Genomic DNA, 25539 nt, shown 5'->3' with positions numbered 1-25539 from the left:
AGATGCTCCTTTGTGTTCAGCTCTGGCCTCAGAAGGATAATGTAGCACTTGGGGATGAAGATGCAGCCCAGCAGACCAGCACTGGAGGCCAGGATGGAGAAGACCTGCACAGCCACCATGTGTTTCCCTTTGGTGCTCAGGTAGGTGGGCACAAAAGTCACCCAGACACTGCAGAAGACCAGCATGCTGAAGGTGATCAACTTGGCTTCGTTGAAGGCCCCAGGCAGATTCCTGGCCAGGAAAGCCACCGTGAAGCAGGCGGCAGCCAGGAAGCCCATGTAGCTGAGGGTGACGTAGAACATGACAACGGCCCCTTGGTTGCATTGCAGGATGATCTCTCCAGGCTGGGAGAGGAGGTCAGAGTCAGGGAAGGGGGGAGAAACTCCCAGCCAGATGGAGCAGATGATAACTTGGACACCAGAAGAAGACAAGATGATGGAGTTGGCCAAGCTCTTCCCCAACCATTTCTTCGCTCGGTTTCCTGGTTTTGTGGCCAGGAAAGCCAGCACCACCATGATGGTTTTGGCTAAGAGAGAAGAAACGGCAACTGAGAAGATGATGCTGAAAACCGTTTGTCGGAGAAGGCAGGTGGCTTTCCTTGGTTGACCAATGAAGAGAGAAGAAGACAAGAAGCAAAGCAGGAGGGAGACCAGGAGGATGTAGGAGAGGTCCCGGTTATTGGCTTTGACAAGGGGAGTTTCTTGGTATTTAATGAAGACGATTAAAACAAGGCTTGTGGTTAGGAACAAGAATAGGGCAAAAGAGACCAGGATGATGCCCAGAAGTTCTTCATAAGACAGGAAGGTTATAACTTTGGGGATACATTGGACTCTTTTTTTATTTGGGTATTTATCATCCAGACATTTGGTGCATTTTTCTGTGTCTGAGAAAAAAACAACAACCCCATATTTCTTTGTCCTTTGCATTTCAAGATATATTGTACATTCTTTGAGAACAAGTGATTATCAGGAGCATTTTCCGGTATGGATTTCTTAATATCTCCAGAGACAAAAAATTAATGTTATCACTTTTTAAAAAAATATAGCTACAGTATATTTTTTGATAGGCTATGAAATTGAGGAAGCTTTTGGACTTGAAAGATTTCCTTTGTAATGTTCAGAATATTGATAGGAACCTCCATTACTAAAGGAAAATAATGAATCAATTAATCTTTCTAGAGAAACTTACATGCAAGATGGCAATTCTTGTCATACTTGCCTCAGAGCTGGCTGGCAGATCAAGTGACTGTTGCAAATAATTTGGAATGGCCATTGGACCAGTGGTGATACGGGTGCAGACACATACAGGCATACCTATCCATGCCGCCACATTGTGTATCTCGTACATCAGCAACACCTTTTCAGTGTTCCTCAAAGGGAACCCATGTAGACTGCATTGCAATCCTCCTTTCAGGAGGTGGACCTAAAACAATTCCTCGTGTTTTGTTAGGTATAACATTGATACCAAATATGGTTTGGGTGAATAAATATATAAAACTTAGATATCATGGTTTAAGTGCTTATCACTTTAAGCACAATGCAGCAGGCAATTAGCCGATTAAGGGTGCGGTTAGAAGTTACAATATAAGGAAGCATTAGAAGCTGGAAAGTTTACTGTGAGTTAACTGACTGTCTGTTACCGTCTGTAACTGTGTGCTACTGTAACTGTGTGCTGCTGCGACTAACTGAGATTACTGACTGTGAGTGCCTGTGACTGAACTGTTATTGTTTGCTACTGTTTGCTGAATATCCAGCGTTTGTTTCTCTGGAGAGTGAAACCGGAGGAGGAGAAGATATCTTTATCGGCTGATAAAGATATTGCAAGGACTCTTAACTTGGATTATACTAGTGAGTCTTACTGGATGGAAATACTGTGAATGTCTTAATGGACTGAATGACAATGCTTAAACTCTAACTGGATTAAAAACTATTTAAACTACAAACAGTGTTTGTGTTCAGTGTGTGTATACTCTGGGGCCCTTCCGCTCTCCTTTGGTTGCCTGGCTTGACTACTGCTGCAATACTCTTCTAGGGGTTAATCCTCAAACCCTAACATTGGTTATGGGCCCAGCAGCATAGTCTAACTAACCAGGATATAGCAGAGAGAGTTGGTGTGAGTTGCACATTACTGTAAAAACAAACTGTTTTAATTAGTTTAAAATAGTCAAAATATCTGAAGAGCAATGGCACAAGTAAATTTGTCACAACTGTCCATGATATCCAGGCTGGATGGAACAAACTATGTTTCATGGTCAATGAAATGTAGTTTACTTCTACGCAGAGAAGGTTTGTGGGACATTATAGCAAACCCACCAGATGTGAGTAGCTGGGATCCTGCTAATGATGATGATAACGAAAAGTTACAAGACTTTAAACTGAAGAATGAGCAGGCTTTATGCATCATAGGACTGACTCTCTGTGATCAGCAGCTTGTCCATATTCGTGGAGAAGAAAATGCTGCAAACTGCTGGGAGAACCTCAGGAAGATTTATGTTCGGGACAGTGTAGGAGCACATATAAATCTTACACGGAAGCTTTTTCGAACGCATCTTCAGAGGAATGGAGATATGTTAGTTCATTTAAACTGTATGAAAAGCATTTTTCAAGATTTGCAAGAAAAAGAGCTTATATTTAATGAACTGCAACAAGTCTACATAATATTATCTTCATTAGATCAAAGCTATGATGACTATGTGACTCGTTAGAGGTATTGCCAAAAGAAAGCCTCTCATTAACCGAGATTACAGGCAGGCTACTAGAAGAAGCCAGAAGAAGGCGTGAGCGTGACGAGCTGAGAGAAGATAAGAAAGAAGAGAAATTATCTTCAAAGTTTGAAAGAAACCAGCAAAGCAAAGTAAAGCACCTGGAAGAAGAGAATTTATCTTCGACAGCATACACAATTAAAAAGTGTTTTAATTGTGGAGGCAGAGGACATTTGGCAAGATTCTGCAAAAAGAGAAAAAAGCCAGAATGTAAAAAAGCCAAAGAAAGCATTTGAACTAGCCACGTTTAGCAACTCTGATGTGAAGAATAATTTATGGGTGGTTGACAGTGGCGCATCCCACTGCATCACAAGAGATAAGACAAAATTTATAAAAATGTCTACAAGTTCTCAACATATATCTCTTGCAAATGGCTGGAATCTGAAAGCGAAAGGTCAAGGTTTTGCACGTTGTCCGTACATAAACCAGGATATAAAAATGTTGTATGTACCGCAACTAAAGTTTAATTTGCTTTCAGTAAGGGTATTAGATAAATTAGGTTATGTAATTACTTTTAAAGATAATAATTGCATAATTGAAAAAGATAACAAAAAGGTAACTGCAGCTTTAAATGGAACATTATATGTATTAGATAATAGTAAGAAAGGGGAGGCTCAAACTGTATTTAATAATATAAAGCCTCATGATGAATGTATCCATTTATTGCATAGGCGTTTGGGGCATGTAAATTTTAAAATGCTAAACGTACAGTTGAGTTATCTGAAGGAATAAGGTTAAAATCTTGTGATAAATATTTGCGTTGTAATGTTTGCTGTGAAGATAAGAGCAAAGTATTGCCTGCAAATAGGCTAAATGGTTTCAAAACAAAAGAGCCTTTAGAAGTAGTATTTGCAGACATAATAGGTCCAAAGAAACCCAGTATGGGGGGTGCTAGATATATACTGAGCATTATGGACCATTATTCTAGATATGGGTTTTGCTATTTAATGAAAAGCAAAACTGAAACATATCAACATTTTTTCAATTGGCTTAGGTTTGCTGAAAGAAAGTCTAAACGTCAACTGATAACCCTGGTGACAGATAATGGTACGGAATTTATTAATAACAAATTCCAGAACAGACTTAAAGTAGCTGGAATAGAGCATAAGAAGTCTGATCCATACAGGCCAGAACATAATGCTTTTATTGAAAGAAGAGGCCAAACACTACAGGCAATGGTTAGAACAATGTTAAATGATTCTGGGTTACCTGATTCTTTGTGGGGGGAGGCTACAATGTGTGCTAATAACATATTGAACAACGTTGTTAATACAACAACAGGTGAAATTCCATTTACCAGATGGCATGGCAGGAAACCTGATCTAAGTTACCTGCACACATTTGGTGCACCAGCATGGGTGCATATTCCTGCACAACTCAGAAAAAAAAGGGCAACATAGAGCTAAGAGATTTTTCTTCGTTGGTTATCAGGCAAACCATAGGGCATATAGATTTTGGGAGAAAGGCACATCTAAAGTGTTATGTAGTGCTAGTGCCCAATTTCTAGAACATGAAGGATGGGAGAAATTAGAACAGGATGCCAATAAAGATGTAATTATTGAATCCTATAGAAATCCCATTAGTTATCCCTGTAACTTTAAAAATAAAGTAAAGAGACAAATACAGGATGAAATAGTGCCCATAAAGGAAGAAACAGATTCAATAGCTGAACAGGATGAGGAAGATGAACAGGTAGTAGTTCAACAAAGTCCTCCTGTAAGCCCTGTAATTCCCAGAAGAACTACACGTATATCTAGACCGCCTGATAGGTACCAGGCTAACACATTGTGCCAGATTAATGAAGTTCCTAATTCTGTAGAAGAAATTAAAAAGTATCCTAATAAGGAAAAAGAAAAATGGTATGCAGCAATGAATAAGGAACTGAATTCATTAAGAGATATGAAAGTGTATGAAAATGCAAAATTACCTGCAGGAAAGAAATCCATTAGCTGCAAATGGATATTTAAGGTAAAAATAGATAAAGATGGTAATTTAATCCATAAGGCAAGGTTAGTAGCCCAAGGTTTTAGGCAGAATGCTAATGACTATGATGAGGTGTTTGCACCTAGTCTTAAGGAAGGAACTCAGGTGTTCCTAGAGAAGTAAATGTGGAAGGAAGGACACATCCAAGGTAAAAAGAAGAAATATTTTCTCTGGCAGTAGTAAAGCTTGTCCAATCTGCCACTGCCACCTCTCTCTATCCAGCCCTTCCTTCACAGTCTTTTTGCTCTTCTGTTTAGATAAGAAATGAGGCATTTTGGAAATAAACCAGAAACCAATTAAGCTTAAAAGTGTGTTTTAATTCACACTTAAATGACAATACTCTGGATGGATCCAGTTCCACCAGGTCTCCCATTTTCCTCTGGTGTCACCCACCTTTCTGAGTGGAGAAGGTCCCCTCCAGACAAAGAACGCAGTCGTAACAGCAAACTGGCTCTCCTTCTCGAGCCCTCTTGACAAATCCAGGATGACAACTTTCCACACATTCAGATTGAGGAAAGGACTGAGCAGAAAAAAATAGGATTGCCAAAGGAAATGTGTTAGGACTCTCCATCCATGGAAAATGGAGGTAAAAATGGATATTAGACAAGATATTAGATATTAGCCTCTGGTCTTCACTTAAGTAAATACAAAATCTCTCACTATTTACAAATGGTTGGAGATATAACTCCTGAAAGATTCTTCCTTTTGTTCCTCTCTTTTGCTTTTGGCATCTCACATTGCCAAAAAAAAAGGACTTTATTAAATAGAAAAGTCTGGAGAGATGGAACCAGTGGTGGGATTGTACTGGTTCTGTCCAGTTCCATAGAACCGGTTGTTATGATTCTGTGCAGTTCAGAGAACTGGCAAATTGCACCACTGACTGGCCCTGCCCCTCTCTGCCCTCCCCTCCCCTCCACATGCAGTCCTTATCGCGCATTTGCAGCATCGCCTGCAGCCTGCTTTTGCCCACTCGCCAGGCCAGCCATTGCTGCATGCCTTCCGCTGTGGCCCTGCCTGGTCTCCCTGGGCGAGTGAGGCTTTGCAAGCTCCGGGGCCCTGTCACCTACCTGCCACTGCCGGTCACCTTTAACCCCCCACCCCACTTGCCTTTTGCTGCCACCACCCGCCACCCTCACCCCCAGCAGGTAAGGCCCAGCAGCTGCGGTGAATCCAGGCGGGGGGCGAGATGCAGACTGGTGGGAACCTGAGCTACATTTCGCTGTACTGGAAGACATGTGGAGAGGCTCATGTTCTCCTACTGCTGGGAGAGCAAGAGAGTCTTTCCCGGCACAGCTCCGGGTGGCAGAGAGAAACAGGATTCAAGCGGGCTGCTTCTCTGCCCCCAGAGCCACCCATTTCCCTATTGGAGGGAAGTTGCAAACTTTTGCTGTGCCGGGAAAGACTCTCTTGCTTTCCCAGCAGCAGGAGAACATGAGCCTCTCCACATGTCCTCCGGTACAGTGAAATTTAGCTGGGATTCACCGCAGGTGCTGGGCCTTACCTGCTGGGGGTTAGGGGTCCAGGTGGCAGCGGCAAAGGCAAGTGGGGTGGGGGGTAAAGGTGACCGGCAGCCCGGTCGTACCCATGTCGGCAACAGGTGTCGTCATTTCAAATTGAGGGAGAATTTGGGGAAAGAGATGGAGAGTCCTGCAGTGGCCGGCACAGGAGCGCCATTGAGAAGCAGGGAAGTGGCCTTCTGGTGGTCCAACCTGGTGTTCAGGCTGGAGGCGAGCCACAGGAAGTCAGAGCACTGAGGGAAAGGGGATTGCCAGGGGAGCTGCCCTCTCCTGGCCGAATTGGGACCATTTGGGGTAGTCCTAGGAATTGGGTGAGTCGAGCACAGCTCCTTGCCTTCTTAGCTCAGGGAATGGCCTTTTTGTGCAGGAGGAAGACTGCGGATGGGGAGGTCTACCTGAGTGACTCCTCCGCGTCTTCACCAGATTATTTGGACACTTACAAGCGAGCACAGCTAAAGGCACTGCTGTCACATGTCAGCCCAGACCTCACCCTGCGGCTCCGTAAAGCCAACACCAAAGAAGTGGGCGATCAGGTGAACCTGTGGTACAATGCTCACTCAGATCTCGGCTGCTCCAGGTCATCCGACCTCAAAGCCCTTTAGGAGCCGCCGTTCCCAGGTTTCTTCTCTGCACTGTGCTTGGTCGCCTCCTCTTCACCTTGCTGAAGCGGCTGGCCCTGCCCTCACCCTCCCTCCCTCGCCTGGCCTAAGAAGGTGAGGGTGACGGTGGGGGATAGTGAAGCGGCCGGGTCCCTATCTTCCTGATTCTCTCTCCCACTCTGTGTGTGTGTGTCTCCCTGAAAGCCTGGCATGGCCAAGCCAGCAAGCTCTCCTTGGCGCTCTTCGCTACTTCTTTCATTTCTTCTTTTTGGAATCCAGACTGGCTGAACAATGATGCCAGACCGCGGTGGAAGCGTCCTTCGGGCGACCCTCCTCCTCCTCCTCCTCCTCCTCTCCTCTCCATAACCGGCGTTGTGGCAGGGCTGGGAGGGTGCATGCGCACGGGGAGATGCTCCTCAAGCAAATGCCAAAGCACAGCAAAACCTGGTATGGGGTGGGTGGCTGCTCACTTGAGGAGCGAGCATCTCCCCACACAACTGCACCCTCCTGATCCATCCACAGCTGCCGGGTGCAGAGGAGGAGGAAGAGGAGGAGGAGGAGGGTCACCCAATGGACGCTTCCACCGCAGTCTGGCAATCGTTGTTCAGCCAGTCTGGATTCGAAAAAGAAGAAATGAAAGAAGTAGCGAAGAGCGCCAAGGAGAGCTTGCTGGCTTGGCCAGCCCGCTTTCAGGGAGACACACACATTCACAGACACACACACACACAGAGTGGGGGGGGAGAGAGGGGAAAATAGGGACCCGGCCACTTCGCTATCCCCCACCATCACCCTTACCTTCTCGCACTGCTCCATTTTGTGAACCACCTATGGTTTAGTATCTCCTTCAAACTGGTGAGAATCCCACAAGGGCTGGGGAATGTGTCACTAAGAGCTTCAGGTTTGTTTGCTCCTTGTGCCCAAACTAGCAAAGAACAAGGGAATTCTGTTGACCAGGGCCTGAATTCAGATGAATTTGAATCATGATTGGGTGGAGGTCCTTTTGGTCCCATTGGGAGAGAAGCTTCGTCCTGCTTGGGGAAAAGTGTCCCCTGAAAGGGCCGGTTCATAGTTGGGGAGGTTCTTAAAGAGACCAGACCTGGTCAGACTTATCCATGCCTCTCTTTTACACACACACACACACACACACACACACACACAAAGTGGGGGAGGAGGAAGAAGGGAAAGAGGCAGAGAGAGAGAGAAGAGAGAGAGAGAGAAAGAGAGAGAAAAGAGAGGAAAGAGAAAATAGAGGGAATGAGAGAGGAAGAGAGAGAGAAGAAAGAAAAAGAAAGAGAAAGAAAGAAAGAGAGAAAGGAAGCAAAAGGAAGGAAAGGGATAGACAAAGAAAGGGAGAGACAAAGGAAGGGACAAAGAAAGAAAAAGAAAGGAAGAGATGGAGGGAGGAGAAAGTGAATGAGATATATGGATGGATAGATAAATACACGGAAGGAGGGAGGGAGAGAGAGAGAGAAAAAAAGGAGAGGAAGGAAGGACACAAACCCTGGCTTCAGAAGACTCTTTGAAGCAGCACAGCAATCTAGGGCTGGGCTGCAAGGGATCTCGGAGGTCATCTAGTCCAACCCCTGCTCCAGCAGGAGATCCTTACAGAATCAAAGAATAGCAGGGTCAGAAGGCTGTGTGTGTGTGTTTGTGTGTTTGTGTTTATGGTTGTCAAAACTCCAAAACCAGGTCAAGGAGCTCTGGGGAGATCAGTCATAAATTAGAACACTTGCTAAGCAACTGGCCATTAAGCGAGGACCACTTGTATTTGGTTTGCCAGTCACATGGCCACCTGGCCATGCCCATCTGGTCACGTGACCATCAAGCCACACCCACAAATTAAGCCACGCCCACAGAACCGGTTGTTACAAAATTTGAATCCCACCCCTGGATGGAACTGAGAAAAGATTTCAGCATTAAGTGATAACCAGTCGGTTCCTTCTCATGACCCCATTAACACGCATTTCTCCCCTCTTCTTACACCCATAATTTTAAGGTGTGATATCAGAACAATCTTGATAATTTCAGGTGAACTGAAAGCCTTGGAGCTGCTTCCTAGGAGCAGAAGGCCCATTGCTCCATCCCAGGGAGGGTGAAAGGGAGGCATGGAGAGCTCTGGCCAGGTCTGGCCTCCTTAAGAGCCTCCCAGATTATGGAGCTGCCCCTTCAGGGGACACTTTTCCCCAAGCAGGACGAGAGGAAGCTTCTTTCCCCCAATGGGGCCAAAAGGACCTCCGTCCACTCACGATTCAATCCCATCCGATACAGTCCAAGCCTGGATTCAGGCCCCGGTCAGCAGAATTGCCGCCTTCGTTGCTCTTCTGGGCACAAGGAGCAAACAACCAGAAGCTACTAGCGACACATTCCCCAGCCCTTGTGGGATTCTCACCCGTTTGATGGAGACCCTTAATTGTACGTGGTCCACAAAATGGAACAATATCGAAGCCTCCCAAGCAGCCTAAGGGAAAAAATCCGGTTTCTACTGCCCAGATTCAATTCTCGGTGAAGGTCAACCACCTTTGGGGAATAGCATCAGCCCTCTTGAAATGGGACCTCAGGCTTTGGAAAACGGAGAGAAGACACCAAACTTTCTCCTACCTTGTTGAGCAACTTTAGCCGTGAAAGAACATCTTGGTTGATAGAAAGTCTCTGTCTTTCAAAATACGCCAGAGTCTCTCTCCTGGGATCATCCCTGGGAAGAACCAAGAAGCCGAAATGCCCACATCTGCTGCTACCTCTCCATTTGGGTCTATGTAGAGTTTAATGTCCGAAATATTGACAAACTCATTCTTCTCCAGGAAAGGATGGAACTAGAATGGGAACATGCAGCAATTTTAAAAGCAGAAAACTTTGTTTCTTATCCCAGACGCTTTTTCAATATTTAATCTTTCTTCTGTAGTTGTCTAATTTACAGACATGCTTCATTAGGAAAATGGGTGTTACCACTATCTTACAAGTGAAGGGAAAAAGTTCACAAAAATTTGTCGATCATATTTTGACAATATAGATTTTGACAAAATATAGTTGAACAACAGAAAAAAGGAGATTTATGAACTCCCTGAAAGCAACAGGTTGGTTATCAGAAACACGGATTTGTCAGGAAGAAAATTGTCAGGGTGATCCTCTCCCAGGAAGCCCAGACAGGAAACCTGAGCTAGGCCCACTTCGCTGTAATGCTGCACTGACAGGATTTGGGGAGCCAGAAAGTACAAATCTCCCACCGACCCTTTTTTTTAATGCAGCTGTAGGTTTCCTCCTCTTATCTGCTTCTTCCCCAGGCAGAATCTCTCCTATACCCCCAAAAGTCATTCCCTCCTATCACTGCCCTTTCTAAATGGGTTGTGGGGAAGGGGGGGATATAACTTATGTGCTCTATGCAAGTCATCCTCACATATTATTTCATTTCCCAAATACATTATGGAAATACTGCTGATATAACTCGATCTCAGGAAAGAGTAACAAACAATTTTGTGATGTGATCAGAAACCCAGTTAAGTGAGGGGTGGATGGTATGATAATTAAGTGGATAAAAACTGATTTAAAAATGGTACTCAAATAATCTTTAGTTTTTTTAATCTTTGTCATGAAAGTGGGAAGATACAACATTTTGTCGTTAAGTCATCAATTTTTCTATGTTGTCATTAATATAATAGGGTTGATAAATTGCTATTATACAAGATTTATAACAATTCTCAGGCAAATATACTTTTATGTTATTTAAACATTACCAACTTTCCAGAAAAATATTTATGATTTCCTCCTAGAAACAACTGTATGACTAAAAAGCAATAGAAAACTATCTGGGTTTTAGGATTTGATAAATTATAGTATCTCATATAAGAACATTAATGATGCACTGGATGAAGGATTGTGCCAAGCTTGATAAGTATGTAAGGGAGCCAGTTTGGTCTACTGGTTAAGCCCCAAGTAGAAAGCAAGAGGATGTGAGTTCAAGTCCCGCCTTGGTCATGAAGCAGGCTGGGGGGATTTGGGGCCAGTCTCTCAGCCCAACTCAACTCACAGGGTTGTTGTTGTGGGGAAAATGAACACACAACTACTCATTGGTACTCAGCCCCCGTGGCTTCTGCAGGGAAGGGCTTTTAAGGATGGGGGATGAGTTAGTGCACTTAGTGAACTCAAACAAGGTCTCAAAGATCTGGAAATCCAACAAGATGGGGCTGCTCTTCCCAAGAATGTTTATTTGAGCAGCCTTTAGAGCAACGAGATATTTATATCGAATAACCCTGCCAAGAGTCCAAAGGGAATTAACCTCCGAGAGCTGCAACGGAGTTCCCAGAGCCGTTTCAGGGGGCCGATACAAAGAAAGAGCGCCTGAGCTGAGACTGGGCCCCTGTTGACAAGGGACCACTCGAACTGCAGCTCACACAGAGGTGGTATTCAACTGGTTCTCACCGGCTCAGGTGAACTGGTGGTGACCCCTGGTTGGCCACACCCCAACCGGGTCGCCCGCTTGTCCCAGTCGCTCTCCTAGCTTTCCCTACCACGTGGTGGCTGTGGTGCAGATCGGGCAGATGTCCCAGGGCTGTTGCACATGCGCACTGTGTGTGCAGCCGTGCGTGTGCTACTGATGCAGTGCGCATGTGGAGCAGCCCTGGGACATCTGCCTGCCTGCCTGCCCTCCCAGATTACGTTTTCTTACTTCTCCCAGCAGATGCGCCTCTTCCAGCTCAGCCCGGCCCGGCCAGCCAGCAGGTGGGTGCACGATTGTCCCGGGTCTTCTCGCCCCACTTGTCGCGATATGCCTGCAGGAGACCCTCAGGGCAGCTGAGCCGGGAGCCGCCATTCCCAGGCTTCTACACTCCCGTGCTTGGTCGACGCCTCTTCACCTTGCCTGAAGCAGCTGGCCCTGCCCCTCACCCTCCCCTCCCTCGCCTGGCCTGAGAAGGTAAGGGGGACGGTGGGGGATAGCGAAGAGGCGGGTCCCTATCTTCCCCTCTCTCTCCCTACTCTCTGTGTCTGTGTGTGTGTGTGTGGAGAAGAGAGAGAGAGAGAGAGAGAGAGGGGGGGAGGGAAGAAAGAAAGAAAGAAAGAGAAGAAAGAGAGAAGAGAAAGAGAGAGAGAGAATGGAGAAAGTGAATGAGATATATGGATGGATAGATAAATACATGGAAGGAGGGAGGGAGGGAGAGAGAAAAAAAGGAGAGGAAGTTAGGACACAAACCCTGGCTTCAGAAGACTCTTTGAAGCAGCACAGCAATCTAGGGCTGGCATGCAACGAATCTCGGAGGTCATCTAGTCCAACCCCCTGCTCCCGCAGGAGATCCTTACAGAATCAAAGAATAGCAGGGCTAGAAAGCTCTGTGTGTTTGTGTTTGAGTGTGTGTGTGTGCATGTGTGTTTGTGTGTTTGTGTTTATGGTTGTCAAAACTCCAAAAACAGGACAAGTAGCTCTGGGGAGATCAGTCATAAATTAGAACACTTGCTAAGCAACCGGCCATTAAGCGAGGACCAATTGTATTTGGTTTGCCAGTCACATGGCCACCTGGCCAAGCCCACTCAGTCACATGGCCACCAAGCCACGCCCATCTGGTCACGTGACCACCAAGCCACGCCCACAAATTCAAGCCATGCCCACAGAACCAGTAGTAAAAAAATTTGAATCCCACCAGTGACTTCACAGCCTGCTATGCGGCATCTCCTATCAGGACTCAGGGATTCACTTTGTGACGCCTCTCCTAATAAAATATCTGGGAAATACGGAACTCTTTTACGTGCAACTGCAGTTATCAGATCAGTAGGAAGGAGTTTCTCTGAATGGGGCCAAATTCTGTTCTGCTGTAATGCAAAATTATGTATTTATTTATTTAGGACATTTATATTGCCACATATTCGCACATGACTCAGCATTAGGCAGACTCTAACTGCCCATTGACTGTCATTTATTTTTATTTTTCTCCATTATTATTATTATTTATTGTAATGCTGGTCTCTGACTGTACTAAAAGTGGACTGGATGAAGGAGGAAGCTGTGTTGGAGACATTTGCCATCTTGAGTTATGTGTAAATAAATACATGTTTATGAAAACAATCTCAAAATCGTACTTGACTGCAACCTGAAACTGAGTCTTGAGAGAAGACAAGGAGGAGATTATGAGAGCAGCTTCTCCAACTTACAAAATCTCTCAGTTGGACAAGGGAGGATTCAACACTCTTCCAATGACTGAAAGAGGTGTTGGGAGTAGTTAAAACCCTCCCCTCTCCTAGGAAAATGAAATATTTTAGGATATACTAAAAGGGAGAATATATTTCCCTAAAAAGAAAAGTAGAAACTCAGAGAGGCTGAAACTCAGCCCCCTCCCACCTTTGCTAATGGACCATTACTCTGGCCTAGGCCAGTTTATTTTACATAACAAAGATCTACTCCAGGTAAAGCTATATAGGAATTGCCCAAAGCCATCACCATCATCCAGCGAGGCTCAACCAAGCCTGGGACTCAGGACAGCCTACAGAGTTGCCCCTGCATGGCCCCATGGGAGCCTGACAACCGATCAGAATACAAGCTCAATTCAAATCCCAACAGAGGGCATCAAACAGTTGCACTCTCAGCATCTCAGCCCTTCTTTCCTCAACCAAGGCATGTGCTCCTGTCCACCATTAAACCATCTTCCAAGCAGTCACCATGTTTCCAGCGTCTTTCTTCCCCACTTGGAACTGAACCCAGAAGGAGATTTCTTCCAACAGAGGCTAGACAGAAACTTCAGATCTGCTCCCTGTTATTCCGGAGCGTCAGACAGGAGCAATTAGATGGTGCAAATCTCTTGACCTTTTGCAGCACAAGAAGGTTGAGATGTTCCCCTCCTTCTCCTTTGAGTTCCTTCTCCAAAGGATCTCAGATTAATGGATCCCTATTGGGACCCCCCATACCTGCCACGGCTGCAGCCTCGGAGCCCCCAACCTCTTTTCTCCCTCCTTCCTTCCCCTCCTCGATCTGGAGGAATAGGCGGCATTCATGGCCTGGGCCAGAGTCTGAATGATACTGTAGCGATGACGGTCATTTATGATCCGTTTCCTGTTCCTTTTCTCCTGGGTCTCCAGTGGGGCTTTCTGGGTGCATCTTCTGCGGCCTTTGACAGAAAAGACGTGCTTGGAAAGGGAACAGCGAAATAATGATCTTGAAACGGATCTTCCACAAAGAAATGGGGTTCAAAGGCAGCATCTGTTGGCCTTTTTTTGACAGATAACCAAAATTCCAAATACTATGGATGTATTTGAGAAGTATGTGCTTCTTTATTGTATACGCTGCAAAATTTGTGAGGATCCAGACTTTCCCTTCAATGGGTCCTGGCAAATGCATAAGTGCTTCATGGAAAGGAAAATTCTGTTCCAGATGGAAATAAATTCTATGAAGTGGACAAAGACGTTGATTTGTCTCCACTTAGAGAGGGCCTCCCTGAGGGGTGCTGTTTGTCCAGTTGTTGTGAATCGTTGTGATATAACCACACAAATTCCATTCCTGACAAGCATCGGAGGGAAAGTCCTCATGAAATTATCTCCCTTTTCTGTGTCTGAAGCAAAGAGGCCAATCAGGGTCCATCTGAAATGGAGGAGCAGCTGGACAATTGCTGGGTATTGGAATCCTTCTTTGGGGAGCATCTGGTGGAAAAAGGGAATCTCCTTTTATCACTCAGAGCCTCTGAAGGAATTCCACAGTGATCTGAAAAAGTAATGAAGAATGCTGTGTTATAATGTGGTCCAGATCAACTCCAAAATATTACTTATTGACAAACCCAATTTTGTTTTGATGAATATATAAGAATAGTTTGTTCCTTAGTCATGGTTTAAAATATTTAAGACAGAATATTAACAAGGTTGTATATAAAAATGGAACGCTAAAATCATATTAAACAAAAAAAAAACAATAAAAATGCAATGTAATTTTTTGTGTCACCCATACAATTCCAACAATTAGATTCAAATTTGCAGATGTTAGATAAAATGTCTGGATCTAAGATATAGGGCTGTATTATATGCTATTTTTGAGTACTAAAACCTCTTTCTCAGCTTCTATATCCCAAATTCTTTGTGAAGCAATTTTTCAGCTTCTTCTCTAGATGTACAAGAGCACAACTGCTAACAGAATAGTTATGAGTACATGAAATGGATACATATAAGAAAAATAAAAAGAAATAGTAGGACAGTGACGGTAGGCACATTGGTGCGCTTATGCACGCCCCTACAGACCTCTTAGGAAAGGGGTGAGGTCAATCGTAGACAGTTGTACAATCCAATAAGTCTTTAATTGAAATTTTGTCTGTTTTGGGACTATATGTCTGTTTCATCACTTTAATTTTAAACCCAATAATTATATACCCTGAATTTATACAAAGCAGAAATTGTGTAAATTAACAATTATCTATGAGGGCAGGAGCTGAACTCCTTTTATCCATCCCAAAGATACTCTTCTTGGTCTGAATATTTTTATACATAGACAGGACTATTGCCAACTTGATTCCAATTGGATAAGGCAGATATTATTGATATGTGAAAATGAACATGCTAATGGAGGACCTCAAAACCTGGATAGTTTTTCAATAGTAGAATATTCAGTAGAATATCCTCTAGGGACCTTATGGCTCTTCAGGCCTTTAATGGTCAATTTGAAGATGAACATAATAGACTAAAACATCGTTGATATGTTCCCTAATATTCTGAAAAGCTGCTCTTGAATTCTATGAAGATATTGGATCTGTTGTTCATCCCCACCACCCCACTCACCTTACCAGATAGAGAAAAACACACAAACCTGTGGGACTTTGTAGGTGCCTACAAACATTGACATCTGGATGGAGATGTCCCTGGCTGCATCAATCAGAGCCAGGAGGTTGTCCTTCCTCCCACAGCCATAGTTGGGGACATTGGATTCTCCAGTGGAAAGAATGTCCAGCAAGGCATCTGAAGTGCGGAAGTGCTTCCATAGTTGTCATGGATGTTGTAACCAAGTGTGAGATTGTGCAGGAGCTGGGAATTCTTGCTGACCATTTGAATAGCAAAAATTGATTTTAGGGTATTGTTAGAGCAGAACTCTTCCTATTGAAAAACAATATTCATGTTATTATATTCAATAGCAACAACAAATGTTTTTAAAATATATAATCCTTCACAAACCTACTAAGCCTTAGGCCAACATTGATCCAAATCGAATGATCAATTATGCAAATGAGAGAGGCAACTACAATTGTTTCAGTCACTACTTAAACAAAGGTCATTATTCAAGTGATGAACTCAGGAATGAACTGAGAAAGGAAAATCATCTGGATTTCATTCAGGTTTTTAAAAACTCCATCTTTGGATTTTACTCTCTTCCACAAAGTAAGGCAAAAAGGGAAGCCATGGAAATCAAAATCATTCAGGAAATTAGACAGGTCCTGAGGTACAAAAATAAGTGAAATAAGAAGAAAAGAAGGAGAGTGTTAGAATTGCACATGGAGGGAGTGCAACTCCATCACCCTGCATGACTTACGAAGGAGAAGGTATGGAAGGAGGGCTGTTGAAAGGCCACATTATAGGCGACACATATGTTTCAGTTGTGACCACACCAATGAGATGGTCCCCAGGCCTGTAAAAGCTCCATGGATTGTACCCATCCTGGTGCTCCAAACTCAATGGGCATTTCCTTCTCAGCTTCCCACAGACTGATGGGGACACCAGCAGCAGCAGAAGCAGAAGCAGGAGGTCCATCATTCATGGCATTAATCAATCCACTTCCTGTTTCTAACACAAACAACAGGAACAGTTGGAAAAATTCAAAGACTCTGAGAAGTGCCAGTGGCTTTCCTGATCTAAACAGAGAACCACTCAGTTTCATCTGCAAAGGAGAGAAAGGTGCAATCAAGAGCAGAGCCTGTACCTGTCCCAAAACTTGGTCCCAGAGAGCTTCACCCAAGGAATTTATCCTTTTCTGATATAAGATCCTTTGCATGTGGCTTCAATCTGATGTCTACATCGAAGTCTAAAACTGGAGATATAGCATCACAGGTCTCAAAGGCCCAGATGGTCATAATTACAGTGAGAAGCAACTTCTCCTCTTGGGATCCTGAACTTTTTCTGGGCTCCATCTGCAGAGGAGAGGCTGGAATAAACCATGTTAGTAAAAATTACAGATATACCCCTGGGGTCACTGTTTTGTTGTGGTTGTGGTCCTTCCTCCCAGTCAGGGCAAGTCCAGAAAGTGATGCTGGGGAAGAGAATTCAGCACCCAGGGAATTGACTTCTGCTGTCCTTCAACATGGCCTCTTGTCTCCAGAGATTGCTGGGGAAGGTCACCCAGAGCTATGGAGTTTGGTGCCATTTCTAAGTTAATGCCATTTAACTGTAGTGTTGCCTGTCTTCTAATGACAATCGGCACCCTTGATCTCTGCCCAAGGTTAAGAGTAGACCCTGTTTGGAATTCTGTTTTATGTCATAATCCCATATATTGATCTTAATTGCAGCCGGTTTTAAAATTGCTTGTACCTGAAATGAAATTTCATTTCCCATCTTTTCTAGCAATATTAATTCTGAGATAAAAGCTCATTAAGAAGCAGGAAAGTGACAACTTGTGGACTAGATCGTTGGGTAAATAGGGAGAAAGTTATAGAATGGATGGAAATTTTTATTTTTATTTTCTTGTCATTCCTGTGTTATCTTACAATGTTCCTATAATACACCAAGATTCTTTATATTGTGATGTTTCTTAGTTTTTAAATAAAGAATGGACTGTAAAGTCTGCAGCTGAGATCTATCAATCCATATCTGTCTGTCTGTCTGTCTGTCTGTCTGTCTGTCTGTCTGTCTTCCATCCATCCATCCATCCATCCATCCATCCATTAAATTTACTGGCCACCCATCTTATCACAGGGAAACCCTACAAAGATGGCGGTGATGCCCACAGTGTGGTGGATGGTGCAACCTGATTTCTAGCGACAGGATTTCTGGAGATCTGGTGGCTCTTCCTCTGTTGTGGGGATCTTCTATTTGGGGGGAGGGAGGGACCCCTCTGACCTTCCCAATTTCTGGGGCTGAGACTTTCTATCCCAAAAAAGGTGCTGTTGGAACTCCTTTGTTCCTGGTTTATTGGCATCCGTTGTTCAGGGAGGATGTTTCTTCACTGGGGGAGACATTAATATGGACTTCTTGGCCCAGAAGGGGAACCGGGGGGCTGAGTGGGAGGGGGAACTGAAGGGACAGGCAGGCCCACCCTGGCAGGGAGGAGCAGAGGAAGGCCCGTATCCCAGGTCCACCGCTTGGAAGTTCTCCCCCTGAACCTCCCTCAGATTCTGCTCTCAGGGCCTGCAGACCAGATCCTGGGTGGCTCCGGGTTCAAGCTGTGGCTTTTCAGGGCCAGGTTGATGTGCAATGAGACTCTCTTCTCCTCCAGGAGGTTCCCAGCCATGTCTGACCGAAGCCGGGTGAGGCCCAGAGGGGAGGAAGCCCACCCCAACTTCTGGGTTTGTCCCAGGGAGACCCCAGAGGAGGGAGGAGGGGGGCTATGGTCATCCAGGGTTTCTCACCGGCCTTGAGGAGGCTCCATGTGGACCTCTGGCTTCTCTCAGGGGGGCTGCGAGGACCCCGGCCTGGTCAAGCATGTTGTGTGAATGGGGTCCTCGCCAGAAGAAAAGGGTCCCCAATACAGGTAGTCCTCGACTTACGACCACAACTGAGCCCAACATTTCTGTTGTTAAGTGAGACATCCATCAAGTGAGTTTTGCCCCATTTGATGGCCTTTCTTGCCACAGTCATTAAATGAATCATTGCAGTTGATAAGTTAGGAACCCGGTCATTAAGTGAATGTGGCTTCCCCATTGACTTTGCTTGTCAGAAGGTTGTAAAAGGGGATCACAATGGCCCTGGGATGTTGGTGCCATTATAAACATGAAACTGTGGCCAAGCACCTGAATTCTGATCCCTGCATTTGATGCTGCAAAGGTCATTAATTGTGAAAAATGGTCCTAAGTTCCATTTCTCAGTGCAGTTGTAACTTGGATCGGTCACTAAATGAATGATTGGGAGTCGAGGCCTGCCTGTGTATCTCCTCTTGATCAGCTTCTCTTCCAGGAATTCATCTTCTTCCGAGTTCCCATCATCCACTGACTACTCGGCCAAATGGTTCAACCTCGGGAAACAAACCATGGTTAAGAGGTGTGGAAAGGGAACTTCACGAGGACAGTGGTGTCACCCAAGCAGGAAAAGCCCAAAGGGAACATCAGGCCAGCCATAAAACAAACTTGCATAGGAAAAGGAATCAAATAAAAGGTATTAAAGAAGCCCCTTAGACAAAAGCCCAAATAATTAAGAAAAGTAGGGAAAGAAAGAAAAGAAAACCCTTACAAACACAAGACATGCCAAATCAGCAAAACAAACAGACAAAAGGCACAAAATATATCACAAAGGAGACAGACAGGAGATTGCCACAAAACAAATATAAGAAACCATTAAGCTAAAAAGATTAGGACGAAACCGATAAAACAATCAAACCACCCGCAAAGTTTGCCTTCCGCACCCGCGGAGTTTACCCTCTGGCGGGAAGAAAGACAACCCCTGACAGGATTTAAAACATTAAGAAATACAAACACAAGCACTCACACAAAAGGAGAAAAGGGTATAAAAATCAGGGACTTACCATTCGAAGGTAGCTAGCCCAGGAACGCAGACTTCTTGCTATCTCTCGCCTTCCTGAAAAATAAAAAGATCCAGCTTTCAAGCAGTTGTCCGTATCCTTGCGCGGAGCTCTCCCAGCGGGAAAATCGAATCCTCAGAAGAAAGGCATTTTGACAGCCTTTCAACAGAGGTGCAAATGTGAATGCGGCCACTGGGGAAGAGACCGGGTTCAGAGGGTCATGTGGATCCCACCAGAGTCAGTTGGGTGGCTGGGGCTTCAATCCGGGGGGGGGGGGCTGAGTTCCAGTCCTGCCTGGGGAGCCAAGCCAGCTAGGAGGCTCTGGGCCAGCCGCTCTCTCGGAGCCCTGGGAAAGAGGCAATGGCAACGGCTTCTGAGCAGCCTGGCCAAGATCTCTGGGCCGGCTTCCCCTGGGGGCTTCCGGACCACCTTCCCACCCATCTGGCCGAGGCTGAGGGGCCTCTCTGGGCCTGGCTTCCTCCTCACCGGTCAAGCAGCCTCCAAAGGGCTGGATTCGGAGAGGGTTTGGCAGGGGACTGTGCTGTGAGGAGGGGGCACGCAGGGGTCCTGCAGGGCCAGGGGGGGTCTGCAGTGGGTCTGCCCCCTCCCCAGTGAGGGCAGGGAGGGAGGGGGCAGGGGGAGAGGGAGGCAGGGGAGCCCCTCCCATCTGGTCTGGGCAGCTCAGGTGCTATCAAAAAGCCCACCTCTGAGGGAGGAGCCTTCCTTGGGATTGGCTGGGAGAGCGGCTCTGGCATCACAGGTGGGGGACAGGTGGAGCTCCAAGGTGAGCCCTGGGCACCTGCAGGCCAGGTGGGGCTGGTGGGGTCCAGGGAGAGGGGAGGTCAGCCTGGGCCCCTGCTGCCAATTTCCCCGGGGACAGCCAGGGGCTTCTTCCTCCTCCTGCCTTGGGAAGTGGGGCGCCCCATGGAGAGGGCTCCCTCGGGCCTTGCAGGGCAGGTGGGGGGATCTGCCCCATGGGGGCCCAGGGCAGGGGGGGAGTGAATGGGGTGAGGGTCCCCAGGTTGCATCTCTTGCCAGGATCCGAGTCTGGTGTGCCAGCTTTGCACCTGGCAGGTGGGGGCTGCTGTTCCCGCAGGGTCGGGGTGTGTGAAGCCGACCCAGCTTGGTCCAGGCCAGAAGGAAGGGCCGAGGCCGGAGGAGAGTCTCTTGGGAGATTCACGGGGCTTCCGGTGCCTTTTGGGGGCTCAGGATTGGACCTGGCCCTCCAGCCAAGCCCAGCACTGGTGGGGCCCCTCAGTCCCCGTTGCAGGACCCCAGGCAGAGTCCCTGCAAGGGGGTTGGGTGAAGGTCCCTCCAGGTGGCTTCAGGGGCTCAGATCCATTGAGCTGAGTGAGCCCAACTCCTTTGAGCATCATGGGAGTTTGAGTCCTCTTTCACCTGCTTTGGGAAGGAAGGAACCCTCTTTCCTGGGCTGCCTTGAGTGGGCCAAGTTCCCAGCTGTTGCTGGGGGCATCCAGGTGTTTCCAGGCATTTCTGCAGCAGTTTTAGCAAGCTGGGTGAATCTCAGCCAGGCTTTGTCCACAGCAGGTCCTGAGTCTTTCCTGGGGGTGCAGAGGAGGTGGGCTTTAGAGGGAACCAGTCTCAAAGCGGCTTCCTTCTCCCTTCCCTTCCCACAAAGGAGCCTCTAAGGGGCGGGGGTCTCGTCCTTGGAGCCCCTGAAAATATGGACGGAGTTTTGAAATAGGTTGACTCCATTTCACGCATTCTGGCAGGTGGGAACCTTCCCCCGTCCTGTGTTCATGCGGGAAGCAGGTCGTCACGCTATGCCACCATCTGGTTTATGTGTTTTGGCCTGGCACCTATTGCCAACATTGCAGTTCTCTTCCATCAACCTGGGTTAAGGGCGTTGTGTGGACTCACCTAGTGGGGAGGTCAACTCAGCCTGTCTGCACACAGGATGGGGAGCTTTTCCTAGGATCCGTTTCTGGCTCCTTGGGGGTTTTCAGCAGCTGCAACACTTGGAGTAAACTACGGCTGAGCGAACGGGGGTTGGCAGAATGTGTGAACCAGATCAGAGTTTGGCATTCAGGGAAAAAGTTGGGACAATGGGAATGGGACAGAGAGGCAGCTTTAGGGGTGGAGGGGGGGTTGGTGATCCCCCCCCCAATGTCTGGACAAACCTGGATAGAGATTTGGGTGTTCAGAGGATCAACTGGTGACTTTGATGCTCTTTCTCCTGCTTGGAGCCACAGACATGGTTCTGGATGCTGGTTTCCAGTATTCCCAGTGAGGCCAGGCCTGAAGATACTGGGGCTGCTGCTCCCCAGGGCAGAAAGGCTGGGGCGAATCCCAAGACCGAGAAAAAGGGAGAACGTGGCTGTGACCCTCTCTGGGTCGGCTTCCTCTCTCTCTCTCTCTCCCCTCCTGCCAGGCGTTGGGAGGAAGGAAGGAGGGAGGGGCTGCTTCCCAGGGGTTTTTCCCAGGTCCTCCGGGTGGATCTCTGTCCTGCCCGGATCGAGTGGGTACCCATGCGGGCCTCCCAAGGGCCTGGACTCCAGCCCCCATCGTCCTCAGCCCCAGCCGTGCCCTTAGCAGAGGCCCCAAAGGGAGGCCCAGCGGAGGCTCTTCCATCCCCCAGGGAAGAGCCAGGGGGCTCAGGGGTCCCAGCCAGAGAGCAGCGGCCATGGAGGAGGAGGAGGAGGAGGAGGAGGAGGTTTGTGGCCAGAGAGCCTCACTGGGCAGGGAATTCTGGGAATTAAAGTCTGTTAGGGTTTGGGAATTAACCCCTAGAAGAGTATTGCAGCAGTAGTCAAGCCAGGCAACCAAAGGAGAGCGGAAGGGCCCCAGAGTATACACACACTGAACACAAACACTGTTTGTAGTTTAAATAGTTTTTAATCCAGTTAGAGTTTAAGCATTGTCATTCAGTCCATTAAGTCATTCACAGTATTTCCATCCAGTAAGACTCACTAGTATAGTCCAAGTTAAGAGTCCTTGCAATATCTTTATCAGCCGATAAAGATATCTTCTCCTCCTCCGGTTTCACTCTCCAGAGAAACAAACGCTGGATATTCAGCAAACAGTAGCAAACAATAACAGTTCAGTCACAGGCACTCACAGTCAGTAATCACAGTTAGTCGCAGCAGCACACAGTAACAGTAGCACACAGCCAGACAGTAACAGCCAGACACAGTTAGCGACAGTAAGCTTTCCAGCTTCTAATGCTTCCTTATATTGTAACTTCTAACCGCACCCTTAATTGGCTAATTGCCTGCTGCATTGTGCTTAAAGTGATAAGCACTTAAACCATGATATCTAAGTTTTATATATTTATTCACCCAAACCATATTTGGTATCAATGTTATACCTAACATACTCCCCTTTTGGGTGAAATAAATATATAATACCTTTACAATCTTATCCCATATTTTTCACAACTCTCCTGGTGCTTACTGGCACCTTGGGCTTTAGTAAAATTATCAGCTAAATTGTCCTCCGACATACAGTACTCTAGCTGAATCATCTTACTTCTTACAGATTGTCTCACGTTTAGGTATCTTAGATCTGTATGCTTGCTCCTTGTTTTTACTCCAATATTTGTGGCCATTTGAATTGCTGCCTGATTATCTTCATGAATAATTATAGGATAATCTACAGTTATACCTATATCAATTAACATTTGTTTATACATTATTAATTCTGTACATAACAATGATAAACAGGAGAATTCTGCCTCCATAGTAGACAAACTTATATGCTGTTGTCTTATTGACTTCCAGCCTATTAATGTCTTACCCAGCATTATGGCTGTTCCTGAAGTCGACTTTCTAGTGTCTCTTTCTGATGCAAAACTAGCATCTGCATAAGCACTCAGAATTAAATCACCCTTTGGTTCTAAATACAATGAATAATTCATTGTCTTTTTAAGATATCTTAATATCCTCTTAGCTGCAATCCAGTGTCTTTCACATGGTGCAGAATTGAATCTAGCCAACTGATTCACGCAGTACGAAATATCTGGTCTAGACCAATTACTAATATAACTCAAACTACCAATTAAAGATTGATAAATCACCTTATCAAACTCCGGGCTTTGTACATCAGTGTTGCTAAACTCCTGACTCATTGGAGTCTTAGCTGGCTTACAAAGCTCCATCTTGTAATCTTTTAGTAATTTGCTTATCTTATCTTCCTGAGATATCTTATAACCTTTCCGTGTTTTCTTTATATTCAAACCGAGATACTTCTTTATCTCCCCTAATTGCTTGATCTTTATTCTCTTTCCTAATGATGCTATTATTTTATTTGCTTCATCATTAGTTTCAGTTATCAATGCAATGTCATCTGTGAATAGTAATAATAATGATACTTTCCCATTTGTCTCCCTCTTAAACAGACATGGATCGGCTAAACCAGCTTTAAATCCTATATTGTCTAGTTCCTTTACAATATACTGGTTCCATTCATAGCCTGATTGTTTAAGACCATAGAGACTTTTCTTTAACAACCAACAATCATTATTATCCTTATTTTCACTTTTAATACCAACAGGTTTTTTCATATAAATAATATGTTTTAATGGGGCGTGCAAGTAAACAGTTTCCACATCTAGATGGTTAACTATATAGTTTTTACTAGCTGCCCATACTAAAGCTGCTCTCAAGGTTGCTGCCTTAAGACTAGGTGCAAACACCTCATCATAGTCATTAGCATTCTGCCTAAAACCTTGGGCTACTAACCTTGCCTTATGGATTAAATTACCATCCTTATCTGTTTTTACCTTAAATATCCATTTGCAGCCAATGGATTTCTTTCCTACAGGTAATTTGGCATTTTCATACACCTTCATATCACTTAATGAATTCAGTTCCTTATTCATTGCTGCATACCATTTTTCTTTTTCCTTATTAGGATACTTTTTAATTTCTTCAACAGAATTAGGAACTTGATTAATCTGACACACTGTGTTAGCCTGGTACCTATCAGGCGGTCTAGATACACGTGTAGTTCTTCTGGGAATTACAGGGCTTACAGGAGGACTTTGTTGAACTATTACCTGTTCATCTTCCTCATCCTGTTCAGCTATTGAATCTGTTTCTTCCTTTATGGGCACTATTTCATCCTGTATTTGTCTCTTTATTTTATTTTTAAAGTTACAGGGATAACTAATGGGATTTCTATAGGATTCAATAATTACATCTTTATTGGCATCCTGTTCTAATTTCTCCCATCCTTCATGTTCTAGAAATTGGGCACTAGCACTACATAACACTTTAGATGTGCCTTTCTCCCAAAATCTATATGCCCTATGGTTTGCCTGATAACCAACAAAGAAAAATCTTTTAGCTCTATGTTGCCCTTTTTTTTCTGATTTGTGCAGGAATATGCACCCATGCTGGTGCACCAAATGTGTGCAGGTAACTTAGATCAGGTTTCCTGCCATGCCATCTGGTAAATGGTATTTCACCTGTTGTTGTATTAACAACGTTGTTCAATATGTTATTAGCACACATTGTAGCCTCCCCCACAAAGAATCAGGTAACCCAGAATCATTTAACATTGTTCTAACCATTGCCTGTAGTGTTTGGCCTCTTCTTTCAATAAAAGCATTATGTTCTGGCCTGTATGGAGCAGACTTCTTATGCTCTATTCCAGCTACCTTAAGTCTGTTCTGGAATTTGTTATTAATAAATTCCGTACCATTATCTGTCACCAGGGTTATCAGTTGCCGTTTAGACTTTCTTTCAGCAAACCTAAGCCAATTGAAAAAATGTTGATATGTTTCAGTTTTGCTTTTCATTAAATAGCAAAACCCATATCTAGAATAATGGTCCATAATGCTCAGTATATATCTAGCACCCCCATACTGGGTTTCTTTGGACCTATTATGTCTGCAAATACTACTTCTAAAGGTTCTTTTGTTTTGAAACCATTTAGCCTATTTGCAGGCAATACTTTGCTCTTATCTTCACAGCAAACATTACAACGTAAATATTTATCACAAGGTTTTAACCTTATTCCTTCAGATAACTCAACTGTACGTTTTAGCATTTTAAAATTTACATGCCCCAAACGCCTATGCAATAAATGGATACATTCTTC

At 45.3% G+C, this 25539-nt stretch overlaps 2 protein-coding genes across 35 annotated transcripts in view; one reads left to right on the top strand and one right to left on the bottom strand.

The window, feature by feature from the left end:
* The window catches only part of LOC148128511 (uncharacterized), a 190457-nt gene that overhangs the window by 96758 nt on the left and 68160 nt on the right, over window positions 1–25539 (top strand). The gene's annotated exons all lie outside the window — the stretch shown is intronic.
* The window catches only part of LOC148128512 (vomeronasal type-2 receptor 26-like), a 215008-nt gene that overhangs the window by 155314 nt on the left and 34155 nt on the right, over window positions 1–25539 (bottom strand). For 10 of the 31 annotated variants that reach the window (XR_015746314.1, XR_015746317.1, XR_015746316.1 and 7 more), the window contains exons 1-2: window positions 21618–22167; window positions 19480–19532 (exon numbers count right to left, since the gene is read on the bottom strand). The exons of 2 other annotated variants lie outside the window; for them this stretch is intronic. The gene's annotated coding sequence lies outside the window, so the exon portion shown is untranslated. 19 more of the 31 variants (XR_015746320.1, XR_015746321.1, XR_015746311.1 and 16 more) reach the window with 18 other exon arrangements.

Source organism: Notechis scutatus, unplaced genomic scaffold (genome assembly GCF_049901735.1).
Source record: "Notechis scutatus isolate UNSWTSFEM ecotype Mainland unplaced genomic scaffold, rNotScu1.2 NSCUSCF31, whole genome shotgun sequence".
NCBI lineage: Eukaryota > Metazoa > Chordata > Lepidosauria > Squamata > Elapidae > Notechis > Notechis scutatus.
Note: the sequence above shows the minus strand (reverse complement) of the source record. Positions and strands in the feature narration are given on the sequence as shown.